Genomic DNA, 13077 nt, shown 5'->3' on the forward strand with positions numbered 1-13077 from the left:
CATCGGACTTCTAAACCGGGGATTGCGGGTGCGAGTGCCGCCGAGGGTGGGTAATCCTTTTTCATTACCAAGGGTTTGTGCTACAGTTTTCTTGCATGAAGCAAAGCATATGCGTTTACTTTTCCCCTATATTCCTTTCGATGTTGTGTTCTACTGTAACCTAGAGTAAACGCGCTAATGAAAGGAACGCCAGTGCAACACTCACACATCGCCTTCGTGGCCTAACGGACAAGGAAGGCATCGGTATTCTAAACCGGGAATTTCGGGTTCGAGTCCCGCTGAGGGTGGGTTATATTTTTTTACTAACAAAGGGTTTCTCCCACAGTTTTCTTGCTTGAACCAAAGCATATGCATTTTCTTTTCCCCTATATTCCTTTCGATTGTGTGTTTTACTGTAACCTAGAGTAAAAGCGCTAATGAAAAGAACGCCAGTGCATCGCTCGCACATCACCCTCGTGGCCTAACGGATAAGGCATCGGTCTCCTATACCGGGGATGGCGGGGTCGAGTCCCGCCGAGGGTGAGATAATCTTTTTCATTAATAAAGGGTTTCTGCTACAGTTTTCTTGCTTGCAGCAAAGCAAATGCGTTTTCTTTTCCGCTATATTCCTTTCGATGGTGTGTTCTACTGCAACCTAGAGTAAAAGCGCTAATGAAAGGAACGCCAGTGCATCGCCCGCACATCACCCTCGTGGCCCAACGGATAAGGCATCGGTCTCCTAAACCGGGGATTGCGGGTTCGAGTCCCGCCAAGGGTGGGTTATCCTTTCTCAATACCAAGGGTTTCTGCAACAGTTTTCTTGCTTGAAGCAGAGCTTATGCGTTTCCTTTTCCCCTATATTCCTTTCGATGGTGGGTTCTACAGTAACCTAGAGTAAACGTTCTGATGAAAGGAACGCCAGTGCATCGCTACACATCGCCCTTGTGGCCTAACGGATAAGGCATCGGTTTTCTAAACCGGCGATTGCGGGTTCAAGTCCCGCCGAGGGTGGGTTATCCTTTTTCAATACCAAGGGTTTCTGCTACAGTTTTCTTGTTTGAAGCAAAGCATATGCGCTCCTTTTCTCCTAAATTCTTTTCGATGGTGTGTTTTACTGTAACACAGAGTAAACGCGCTAATGAAAAGAACGGTAGTGCATCGCTCGCACATCGCCCTCGTGGCCTAACGAATAAGGCATCGGTTTTCTAAACGGAGGATTGTGTATTCGAGTCCCGCCGAGAGTGGGTTATCCTTTTTCAATACCAAGAGTTTCTGCAACAGTTTTCTTGCTTGAAGCAGAGCATGTGCGTTTCCTTTTCCCCTATATTCCTTTCGATGGTGCGTTCTACAGTAACCTAGAGTAAAAGTGCTGATGAAAGGAACGCCAGTGCATCGCTCGCACATCGCCCTCGCGACCTAACGGAGAAGGCATCGGTCTTCTAAACCGGGGATTGCGGGTTCGAGTCCCGCCGAGTGTAGGTTATCCTTTTTACATTACCAAGGGTTTTTGCTACAGTTTTCTTGAATGAAGCAAAGCATATGCGTTTCCTTTTCCCCTATATTCCTTTCAAAGATGTGTTCTACAGTAACCTAGAGTAAAAGTGCTAATGAAAGGAACGCCAGTGCATCGCTCGCACATCGCCCTCGTGGCCTAACGGATAAGGCATCGGTCTCCTAAACCAGGGACTGCGTTTTCGAGTCCCGCCGAGGTTGCGATATCCTTTTTCATTACCAAAGGGTTTGTGCTACAGTTTTCTTGCTTGAAGCAAATCATATGCGTTTCCTTTTCCCTTATATTCCTTTGGAAGATGTGTTGTACTGTAACCTAGAGTAAACGCACTAATGAAAATAACGCCAGTGCATCGCTCGCACATCGCCCTCTTGGCCTAACGAATAAGGCATCGGTCTTCTAAACGGGAGATTGCGGGTTCGAGTCCCGCCGAGGGTTGGTTATCCTTTTTCATTAACAAAGGGTTTTGCTAGTTTTCTCGCTTGAACCAAAGCAAGTGCATTTCCCTTTTTCCTATATTCCTTTCAATAGTGTGTTCTACTGCAACCTAGAGTAAAAGCGCTAATGAAAGGAACGCCAGTGCATCGCTCGCACATCGCCCTCGTGCCCTAACGGATAAGGCATCGGTCTCCTAAACCGGGATGGCGGGGTCGAGTCCCGCTGAGGGTGGGATATTCTTTTTCATTACCAAATGGTTTCTGCTACAGTTTTCTTGCTAGAAGCAAAGCATATGCGCTTCTTTTCTCCTATATTCCTTTCGATGGTGTGTTTTAGTGTATCTAGAGTAAAAGCTCTTATGAAAGGAACGCCAGTGCATCGCTCGCACATCGCCCTCGTGGCCTAACGGAAAATGCATCGGTCTTCTAAACGGGGGATTGCGGGTTCGAGTTTCACCGAGTGTGGGTAATCCTTTCTTATTAACAAAGGGTTTCTGCTACAGTTTTCTTGCTTGAATCAAAGCATATGCATTTCTTTTTCCCCTATATTCCTTTCGATGGTGTGTTCTAATGTAACCTAGAGTAAAAGCGCTAATGAAAGGAACGCCAGTGCATCGCCTGCACATCACCCTCGTGGCCTAAATTCCATTTCCGGCTTTCGAGCGATACGGTCGCGGAATGTTCGGCTCCGACAGAGCTGTTTCAGCGGCCTGAACGTGCCGCGGTAACAAGGTTTTTGCGCCTAGCGCCGACGATTATCAGGTGATTCTGCCCAATCTGCCTTCCGGACGTATCGCTGCGAACACCGTTCTCATGCATGGTGATCCGAGAGCCCGGTCTTACCGCGTCGAAGATTACCGGGACACTTTGGCCAAGTTTGGTGCACTCGACGACGTTTTGTGTTGGGGCGTATCAAATGAACCACGTATGGGTTGTGACACTGACAAGTGCTGAGGCTGCTCGGAAGTTGCTCTCCGCCGTCGATGTGAAGGTAAAGGATCGCCCATGTTTGCTCATTGACCCAAATAACCGCGATGTTCGCTTGAAGCTTCACTGGTTGCTGCACGGCGTGACCGATGAAGACGTGCGTGTTGCCTTGACTCCATATGGGAAAGTATTCGAAGTGAAGCGGGAGAAGTGGCGAGCACCGAGCATCACTGAAAAGCGCTCAACGACGCGGTCTGTGGGACTAAAGCTGCACTCCGACGTCAAGGCGGATGACATTCCGCACCAGCTCAACATTACCGGAGAGTTGACTCTCGTTGTCGTTCCTGGCCGTGCACCGTTGTGCCTGCGGTGCAAGTGTACCGGTCACATACGTCGCGACTGCCGAGTACCCCGCTGCAGTCGTTGTCGCCGCTTCGGCCACGAAGACGACGACTGCACGAAGACATATGCCAGCGTGACCGGACCAGCGCAGGAAAGTGACGCACTGGAGCACCTCATGGACGAAGCAGACTCGGAAGAAACAGCAGGAGTTAACCAAAACTCTGCTGTGGAAGATGGGTCGTCATGCTGTCAAGAAGAGGGCGTGTGTGAAGCACCAGGTAAGCCCGACGCCGGGCTTCCATTCGAAGGCGTAGGAGAAAGCTGTGAAAAGGTGGATGCAAGCAGCACCGGCGACACGTTTCTTGGCTTAGCAGACGAGACCCCCTCCGATGCTGAACCGTTGACTGGGATTGAAAGCGACAGTGGCACTGTGACGGGGAAGCGTCCCCGTGACGAAGGGAAAAAAGACAAGGCACCACTGCAGCCTCGCCGGACGAACCACCCGCCAAAACGACTCCCGCTCAGCGGCCTCTCATTCGGCCACGGCCAAACATTTCGTCGGAGCATAGGACGGCGGAAACGCCGCCTTCGCCACCTTAAGGACAGTACTGGGACAAGACGTTCAGGAGGGAATTGCAGTTGTAAGGTAAGCGCCATGCCCCAGCGTTTTTCGTAGCCTTACAATGGCGCAAATAGAAAATTCAATCCGTGTGGCCACTTTAAATGTGCGTGGCCTGGCCTCACGGAGAAAACAGTGTCAGCTTTATCGACTAGTAAGTGACCTCGACCTTGACATACTGGCAGTCCAAGAGACTAATGTCCATGGCGACGATGAAACTGGGGGCATGGTGCGCCAATTCTTGCTGCGGTATTCTGCTATAGTTAGCCATGCCATAGGGACTTCTTCCGGCTGCGTGTTGTTCGTTAGACAGAGTCTAGGTGCTAAAAAAGAAGCCTCAACGTCATGTACGTCTGGTCGGCTCATTGTTTGTGATCTTTTGTTTTCGGGATTGGAATTGCGCGTAATATGCTTGTACGCACCGACTGTCACTGACGAAAGGCGCACAGTTTTCGAACAACTAAAGCAGTATACCAAATGTAATAGGCTCCTAATCATTATTGGCGATTTCAACAGCATCCTTTCAGCCAAAGACAAAACTGGCGAACGACATTACAGGGATGCAAGTACCGCTGTCTTAAGCGATACAGTAAGAGAACAGGGTTTGGAGGATGTGGCTGAATGTCTCGGTGGTGGCCAGATTATGCAGTACACCCACTTACAGGCAGCCAGCAACGCCCGACTAGATTGGGCGTACGTGAGTGTTGAATTGGTACCGCCTTGCAAGGCATACAGTGATAACGCCGTTTCATTTAGTGACCACTGCTTGGTCAGCTTTGTAGTAGCTAGCACGAAAGAAACGAAAAGGGCCTTCGAGTGGCAACTATGGAAATTTAATTCGAATCTGCTGAGTGATGAAAAATTTATGGAGGAAGTAATGACGGAAGTTGAAGAAATGAACGTTCGCAGTAAAAAGACGTTTAGAGAAAAATGGGAGAACTTCAAGCAGGTAGTTAAATTGAAGGCTTTGGAACGCTCGAGCGCTATAAGCGGAGAAAAAGGAGCAGAAGAAAAGCTCATGCGCAGAAACCTGGAAAAATTGCTCCTCGAAGAATGTAGAATGCCCGGCATGTTTGTTGAAGATATTCGCGCGTTGAAAAGTAAAATTGAGCGGTTCGATGTCGAAAGATACCGCGGTGCTATGGTTCGGGCAAGAGCCGAGCGACTGATAACGGCAGAAGCACCGTCAAAACTGGCGTTGGGCTCAGAAAAGTGGCATGCGCGTCGTAATCAGATAACAGAAATTGAACACGAAGGTGAAGTCAGCGATGTCGCAGATGTTATCGAGCGTGCTTTCTTTGAGCACTTCAATGGTTTATTCGCCGCCAGCTCAGTTGATGTCGATCGTTTTAAAAAAGATTTTTTACCGCTGATGCCAAAGCTTGACAATAATGCAAAAGAATTATTGGAGGAACCCATTTCGGAAGAGGAAGTTAACAGTGCTATTGAAAGTATGCATCCCGGGAAATCACCTGGCCCTGATGGTCTGACTTCCGCCTTTTATAAGTGTTTCAAGTTTGAAATAACACCAGTCTTAGCCGACGTTTATAATGAGGCATTCGAGCTGAAAATATTACCCCCATCCTTTTCATCATCTCACACTGTTCTTATACCAAAATCGGAAGACCCCGTTGCAGTGCGCAAAGTAAATTCTTACCGCCCAATCTGCCTCACTAATGGAGATTACAAGATATTCATGAAAATCCTAGCTAAAAGGTTGCAAACAGTCATTACAGAGCTCGTGGGGCCGCATCAGACGTGCGGCATTAAAGGTCGAACTATCCTCACGAATATACACGCAGCCCGGAACATCCTCGAATGTTGCGACGCTATAGGTGCGCGAGTCGCAATGCTGCAAATTGACCTCGAGAAGGCTTTTGACAGGGTGCCTCATGAAATTCTGCTGTGCATCCTAGATTATGTGAATTCAGGGAAAATAATCAAAGAGGGGGCTGTCATGGCGTACCGAGACTGCTCAACGCGGCTAATCGTTAACAAGGTGGTGGGGAAGCGCATCCCAGTCAAGCGTTCGGTCCGTCAGGGTTGTCCTCTCACCACTATTGTTTTGTTTGTACATAGAGTCCTTTTGTTAAAGTGTCATAGAGAATGACTGTGTCCGTGGGTTTAAGCTTCACGAGGTTGAAGTCCGACTGTTGGCTTATGCGGACGATATTGCCATTTTTTGCGCGGACTCTGACAGCATAGCAGATGCTGTCAAATGCGTTACTAACTTCTGTGCTGCAAGTGGCAGCGCTGTAAACTGGGGAAAATGCCTTGGCTTTTGGCACGGTGACTGGGCAGAAACCCCAGACAGATTTGCCAGCATAAGGTTTGTTACGACACCGGTGAAATACTTGGGTGCCCCCCTCAAATGCTACAAAGACAGCGACTCGTACTGGAGGAGCCAAGTGGATAACCTGCGGGAAAGAGTGAACAAGTGGAATGGCTGGAATTGGTCTATGTTTTCTAAAGCCACAATTTGCAACATATTCTTAGTGAGTAAAATTTGGTATATCTTACAAGTCTTACATTGTTCAAGGGTAAACATGCAGAAATTTCACCGTGTGTTCGCTGTCTTTGTGTGGGAATCGTCTTGGGAAAGATCGAGTCGGACCAATTTATTTCTTCGAGTGCGAAATGGAGGACTCGGCTTGTCGCATTTGTTTTTAAGACAGGTAGTCAATCGATTTTGTTTCTTTAGAGACGTCGACAACCCATTCCTTCGCACTGTCTGTCAACTTCGCCTGGGGCAACACTTGCCTAACATGGTTGTATCAACCTGCAGCGTACCTGGTGGTGTTTATGGCTTTCTCCGCGAAGTTGTACTTTCATGTAGGTTGCTGTCAGTGCGGTTTTCACTTGAATACTTGAGTCAAGTCCGACGAAGAAGGTTGTACAAGGACCTATGTGATGTGTTTTTTACCAGTGCCTTTGTATCGGTCCCTTTACAATGTATGCCATGGCCACACTGTACTAAAGCGCGTCAAGGCGATGAAAATATCGCCAGGTGCTAAGAATTTCTTTTTTAAATTACATACCGGTACGCTGACCGTCAAAACCTGGATGGCTGCAAAGGGGTTCTACGTTCCTTGGGGCACGCATTGCATAATATGCAGAAAGGAGGAGACAATTGAGCATGTATTCATTGACTGCTGGGATGCTATCTTTCTTTGGGACGTGCTCCAGCGCACGATCAAAAAAGACTTCCCCATTGATGCATATGGCATCCGCTATTTGCAAATACAAAGTGACGATGGTACCCCATATGATATGATAATGCTTATGGCTCTTCATAGCATTTGGAAATCCAGGATGGCAGCCATGCACTTTGATGTAGATGCACGAGCACCCACCCAGTACTTCAAAGAGTATATAAGAAATTTTGTGGACGAACAAAAGTTGCAGGAATTCCCCCCAGAATGGTTGCCGCGCGTCGAATTACTATCGATGATAAAAACATTTTAACAGATGCGTGGCCACATCGTTTGAGCCACGGTTTTTACAATGTTTTGGATTGTGTTGTGTAATTATCAGTTAATATGTGTATTGTTTACGTGAGACGAAAACAGGCAATAAAGAAAAAAAAGCCCTCGTGGCCTAACGGATAAGGCATCGGTCTCCTAAACCGGGGATTGCAGGTTCGAGTCCCACCTAGGGTGGGTTACTCTTTTTCACTAACAAAGGGTTTGTGCTACAGTTTTCTTGCTTAAAGCAAAGCATATGCATTTCCTTTCCTCCTATATTCCTTTCGATGATGAGTTCTACTGCAACCTAGAGTAAAAGCGCTAATAAAAGGAACGCCTGTGCATCCCTCGCACATCGCCCTCGTGGCCTAACGGATAAGGGATCGGTCTTCTAAACCGGGATTGCGGATTCGAGTCCCGCCGAGGGTGGGTTATCCTTTTTCAATACCATGTGTTTCTGCAACAGTTTTCTTGCTTGAAGCAGAGCATATGCGTTTCCTTTTCCCCTATATTCCTTTCGATGGTGTGTTCTACAGTAACCTAGAGTAAAAGTGCTAATGAAAGGAACGCCAGTGCATCGCTCGCACATCGCCCTCGTGGCCTAACGGATATGGCATCGGTCTCCTTAACCGGGGACTGCGGGCTCGAGTGCCGCCGAGGGTGGGCTATCCTTTTTCATTACCAATGGTTTCTGCTACAGTTTTCTTGTTTGAAGCAAAACATATGCGCTCTTTTCTCCTATATTCCTTTCGATGGTGTGTTTTACTGTAACCTAAAGTAAACGCGCTAATGAAAAGAACGCTAGTGGTACCCTACTGAAAAAACCTATATAATTCCATACAGGATCCGTATGCTTCAATACAGGGGTTACAGGAGCTAATACAGGAGCTGTACAGGAACCAAATGGGGGTAGATGGGTCTTATACAGGAGCAATTGGTGGTATTTAGGAGCTGAATGGGAACTGGGCAGGACATATAGGGGTATGTAGGAGCTATACAGGCATTATGGGTTTGGTATGTAGGACTCTCATCTAGCACAATATAGGAGCTAATGGGGCTGAATGGGGGCCATACATAGGACTTGATAGGGCTCAATGTCAACCTTGATAGTCAATGTAGTACATCAGTAAACTTATTAGACCAAATACCTAGGCATGCATAACATTTTTGTTTTTTTTGGTGTGTTGAAAGGGCTAAAATACTAAGTTTTTCAGCTCCATTAGTTGGCTGTACACAACCTCAAGAAATAACCAATTTTAACTAGTTCATATCATGAGATCCAAATATGTGCAAAAGTATAACAGATAAGTATATCAGATAATTACCAAAAAACTTTATTTCATTTGATCACCTTAGTTGTACACGTGTTATATTTGCACAAATATTGCTGTTCAATTTATGAAAAAAAAGAATATTTTAAATGTTGTATTTGTGCAATAAATATTCTTTCTATGAGAAATCTCTAACAGAAAATAGTGAGTGAGTAATTTTCTAATATATGAACATACACAAGAAGATAAAAGATAATTAATCCTTATATTCAGGAGAGATATACCAAGCCGCGATCACGTGCTCTGTCATTGAACCAAGGCACAAAGCACAAAGGGCCATGCAGGACTGCCAAGGAAGAGTGCGAATGAGCTCTACGAAGCTTGGACCTCGAGGAAAAAGTGCACAAGACACAGTCGAGAGGCAAGGCGTCTCTGTTACGACATAGCAATTGCGCTCTCTGGTATAAACACACACAATGAAAGATATCTATTAAGTCTTTAATCTGTACAAGTACAAAATATTTACATACAAACACATTAAAAAGGTTTTGCAATACTGGTATTGTTGAAAGAAAACTACATCCAATATTCAGATCAATTTTCTATGCACTGCTCAAAACGGTCGATCTGAGAGTTTGGTTGGCTTCGCACAAGCTTGCTCACTTGTGAACGGTACTTGACTGTGTTTATTTTTCAGAATCAGAATAAGAGCAAATAATTATAAAATTTTCTTTGGTGTGCTTCCATCTGAGCCTTTGAAAACGGCTTATTGTACGTCTGCATCAAAGTATCTTCACCACTGGCCAACTAAGTATTTCTAATGCTACTCCTGTCTTACAACAAAATTGATTCAAATATACAGTTTAACTTTCAATACATTACTTTAAATAGTTGAATAAGTGTTTGGGTGGCACAAGCTTGCTTGCTCGTAAAATCTACTTGGCTGTGTTTATTGCTCAAATGCTAAATAGGAGCAAATAGTTCTCAAGATTTTGTTTCGTGTGCTTTCATCTGAACCTTTGAAAACTTCTTGTTGTACGCATTCATATATCACATCGTTCCAACTCAACAGCTAATGGTCACGATACTCATGTCTTGCAAACAAGAGTTGCTCAAGTTGTTGTTTTGAGCTTCCATGCATTACTTGAAAAGGTTGGCAAGAGTGTTTAGTGGCACAAGTTTTCCTCTTCGTGATACTTGGCTGGGCTATCACAGAGAAGGTGTACATTAGCAAATATTTCTCCACGATTTGTTTTGTGTGCTTTTGACTGAACCTTTCAAAACGGCTTGTTGTATGCTTGCATGTATAGCGTCATCCCCATTGGTCAGCGATTTGTAACAGTACTCTTGTCTTGCAAATAAAAGGGGCTCAATTTTTCATTTTGAGTTTCCATGTATTGCTTAAGATGGTTCATGAGAGTGTTTTTGTGGCACAAGAATGCTTGTCTGTGATACTTGACTGTGTTTATCACTCAGAAGGTGGACAAGAGAAAATAATTCTCCACGCTTTCTTTTGTGCGCTTCCATCTGAACCTTTCAAAACGTCTTGTTATATGCTTGCATGTACAGCATCATGCCGATTGGACAGCTATTTGTAACGGTACTCATGTCTTGCAAGCAAAAGGGGCTCAATTTTTCATTTTGAGTTTCCACGTATTGCTTTAAATGGTTGATGAGAATGTTATTGTGGCACAAGAATTCTTGTCTGTGATACTTGGCAGTGTTTATCACTCAAAAGGTGGACAAAAGGAAATAATTCTCCACGCTTTGTTTAGTGCGCTTCTATCTGAAACTTTCAAAACGGCTTGTTGTATGCTTGCATGTACAGCATCATGCCGATTGGACAGCTATTTGCAACGGTACTCATGTCTTGCAAACAAAATGGGCTCAATTTTTCATTTTGAGTTTCCAGGTATTGCTTGAAATGGTTCATGAGAGTGTTTTTGTGGCACAAGAATGCTTGTCTGTGATAGTTGGCTGTGTTTATCACTCAGAAGGTGGACAAGAAGAAATAATTCTCCACGCTTTGTTTTGTGCGCTTCCATCTGAACCTTTCAAAACGTCTTGTTATATGCTTGCATGTACAGCATCATGCCCATTGGACAGCTATTCGCAATGGTACTCATGTCTTGCAAACAAAAGGGGCTCAATTTTTCATTTTGAGTTTCCAGGTATTGCTTGAAATGGTTCATGAGAGTGTTTTTGTGGCACAAGAATGCTTGTCTGTGATACTTGACTGTGTTTATCACTCAGAAGGTGGACAAGAGGAAATAATTCTTCACACTTTGTTTTGTGCGCTTCCATCTGAACCTTTCAAAACGTCTTGTTATATGCTTGCATGTAAAGCATCATGCCCATTGGACAGTTTTTCGCAATGGTACTTATGTCTTGCAAACAAAAGGGGCTCAATTTTTCATTTTGAGTTTCAGGTAATGCTTGAAATGGTTCATGAGAGTGTTTTTGTGGCACAAGAATGCTCGTCTGTGATACTTGGCTGTGTTTCTCACTCAGAATGTGGACAAGAGGAAATAATTCTCCACGCTTTGTTTTGTGCGCTTCCATCTGAACCTTTCGAAACGTCTTGTTATATGCTTGCATGTACAGCATCATGCCCATCGGACAGCTATTCGCAATGGTACTCCTGTCTTGCAAACAAATGAGGCTCAATTTTTCATTTTGAGTTTCCACGTATTGCTTTAAATGGTTCATGAGAATGTTATTGTGGCACGAGAATTCTTGTCTGTGATACTTGGCTGTGTCTATCACTGAGAAGGTGGACAAGAGGAAATAATTTTCCACACTTTGTTTTGTGTGCTTCTATCTGAACCCTTGAAAACAGCTTGTTGTACGGATTCATGTACCGCATCATCCCAACTGAACAGCTAATGGTCACGGTACTTATGTCTTGCAAAGAAGAGTGGCTCAAGTTGTTGTTTTGAGCTTCCACTCATTGCTTAAAATAGTTGACAAGAGTGTTTAGTGGCACAAACTTTCTTGTTCCTGACGCATGGCCGTGCTATCACAGAGAAGGTGCACAATAGCAAATAATGCTCCACGCTTTGCTTTGTGCACAAGATGCTCATGTGCTGTGACATGAGTATTGTTACAAATAGCTGTCCAATGGGGATGATGCTGTACACGTAAGCGTGCAACAAGCCATTTTCAATGGTTCAGATGGAAGTGCACAAAACATAGCGTGGAGAATCATATGCTATTGTGCGCCTTCTCTGTGATAGCCCAGCCAAGTTTCAGGAAGAAGAAAGCTTGTGCCACCAAACACACTCATAAACCATTCAAAGCAATGCATGGAAGCTCAAAACAACGACTTGAGCCACTTTTGTTTGCAAGACATGAGTATTTTGACCTTTAGCTCTTCAGTTCGAATGATGTGGTGCACGAATTTGCATTGTTTGAAATATGTTATCTGAGTAATTGTGTGACACAAAGTTGCGCATTTTCTGCTTGCCTGTTTTGAGTTTTCTTTAAAGACCTAGAAAACGTCATTTGAAGACATCTCTCTAATTTTATTGAGTGACGTAATCTTGCAGTGCCATGCAAGCATGGTTTAAAGAAAACGTTGGTGTAGTGTAACTGCAGAGAGAATTCATTCTTCAAAGAATTGAAGAGAAGTGTCTAGTGTTAGCCCTTTTTATTTACTTTAAGGAAGTATTACACTCATAAAACAAAACCAAGAAATACTTTGTGTCAAGCTTGAATTTCCGTAATATGATGGCAATTGAGTCTTATAACTTGTGAATTCTTATGCGTCACTTTGACATCAGCATGTTAATATTGATTAGCACTCATGAGAAACACTGGATCCTATGCCAGCTAGGAGTCACATAGAGAATCATACTGGTTTGTTTCTTGTTTAACTTATTATTAACAAGACTGTTAGTATATATTACTCATTTTGTTTTGCACACTTATGCATGGGTGTCAGTAAGGGGAAAAAATTGGGTAGTTGTCCCCCTCAAGCCTCACTAGCACTTGCACCCACCCAAGCTATGGCAGTGCTTTCGCCCTACACCAGCCATTTTCACCCCTCAAGAGAGAATCCTGCCGATGACCATGCACTTATGGCACCGATAATACAGTTGTGTGAGAGAGCTGATCTCAAGGCGTGTGCTCCTCGGTCATGCGGCTTCGCTGTCTGCGTTGGAGGGGTAACCGATAGATCGAAGACGAGATAGTAAGCGCGGAGTCTGTAGATATCAAGAGCGACTGCAGCCTCGTTTGCTTCCTCAGTCACACAGGCTGTCTCCCCACTCCTCGCTTTCATTCCTTATGAATGAAGTTTGTGCGCATGCAGTGTGGCAGGCTTCGATTGTCCTGAAGTGGCTGTAGGCGTTCCGCTTAGTTCGCGGCTCCTTGAATGCACATAGTGGTGTGCGTGAAGCTTGAGCACCGGCAGTTTTAGTGGCAACATGTAGCGAATTAATGTTATGTTTCTACAACTGCGGAGTGCATGTTGCTGCAGTTAGCATTGCTTAAACAAGAAGCTGCGCGTTGAATGTGCGTTAAGTAC

At 44.8% G+C, this 13077-nt stretch overlaps 2 non-coding genes across 2 annotated transcripts; both read left to right on the top strand.

Annotated features, from left to right (window-relative positions):
* The first annotated feature begins 684 nt into the window (after positions 1 to 684).
* TRNAR-CCU (transfer RNA arginine (anticodon CCU)) lies at positions 685 to 757 on the top strand. The gene has a single exon. It is a non-coding gene; the product is annotated as a tRNA-Arg (tRNA).
* A 160-nt stretch (positions 758 to 917) lies between these two features.
* TRNAR-UCU (transfer RNA arginine (anticodon UCU)) lies at positions 918 to 990 on the top strand. Its single transcript has one exon. It is a non-coding gene; the product is annotated as a tRNA-Arg (tRNA).
* Positions 991 to 13077: the final 12087 nt, after the last annotated feature.

This window comes from Rhipicephalus microplus, chromosome 2 (genome assembly GCF_043290135.1).
Source record: "Rhipicephalus microplus isolate Deutch F79 chromosome 2, USDA_Rmic, whole genome shotgun sequence".
NCBI classification, from domain to species: domain Eukaryota; kingdom Metazoa; phylum Arthropoda; class Arachnida; order Ixodida; family Ixodidae; genus Rhipicephalus; species Rhipicephalus microplus.